The sequence below is a fragment of the Octopus bimaculoides genome, chromosome 10, assembly GCF_001194135.2.
Source record: "Octopus bimaculoides isolate UCB-OBI-ISO-001 chromosome 10, ASM119413v2, whole genome shotgun sequence".
NCBI lineage: Eukaryota > Metazoa > Mollusca > Cephalopoda > Octopoda > Octopodidae > Octopus > Octopus bimaculoides.
Genome location: NC_068990.1, coordinates 15,150,999 through 15,152,034, shown reverse-complemented (window position 1 = coordinate 15,152,034; position 1,036 = coordinate 15,150,999).

The following is a 1,036-nucleotide window of genomic DNA, read 5'->3' as shown; positions in this document are numbered from 1 at the left end:
TACGGAAAGTCTTTAACGTTTCGAGCTACGCTCTTCAACAGAAAAAATACAGAGACAAGGAGAAAAACACGGAGAATAGGTGCAGATTAGAGAAAAACAGATTAGGAACATCCAGAGTACGAAGAGACGGTGGGTGAAGGAAAGTAAAGGAAAAAATAAAGATGATAAGGGTAATAGAGGAGGTTTACAAAAGTGGAAAAGTTCAAAAGTTTTTTAGACGTCGTGGTATATTGAGGCGATTTCCAATCAGAAGATGGGTCCAGTGTAATCCGTGGGTAGGAGAGGTGCAGCCGGAGGGTGTAAAGTTCAGAACCAGACAATCCAGAAAGAGTAGACCCAGAAGGAAAGAAGGTAGAATCCAGAAGTTCGTGTGTGATGAGTGGAGACAGGATTAGCTGGTGCGACCACACGAGCGTGTATTATATATGGGAGAATGTACGAAAAAAACAACAACAGACGAGGACAGGTGGTGTAAATAACAAAAGGATGTATTAGTATGACGCTCGGGAATACGGAAAGTCTTTAACGTTTCGAGCTACGCTCTTCAACAGAAAGAATACGGAGACAAGGAGAAAAACACGGAGAATAGGTGCAGATTAGAGAAAACAGATTAGGAACATCCAGAGTACGAAGAGACGGTGGGTGAAGGAAAGTAAAGGAAAAAATAAGGGTAATAGAGGAGGTTTACAAAAGTGGAAAAGTTCATGTATATATAATCGTTAGTCCGAAAAATATACATTCTGTGTCGCCTACGGCTCATCGGGGACTGAGGAACAAAAGTTTAGGAAAAGTTAATTTATGGGAAGGGAAAAACAAAAACAAGGGAAATGACACACACACACACGCACGCACGCACGCAAACATGTAAACATAAATGCAAACACGCGTACACAAAAATAATAAAATATACATACAAGGCAGGTACGTATCATATATGCACTCATAAACCTACACACACACGTATGTGGGGGGGGGGTTATATATATATATGTGTGTGTGTGTATATCTATCTATCTATCTATCTATCTATCTATCT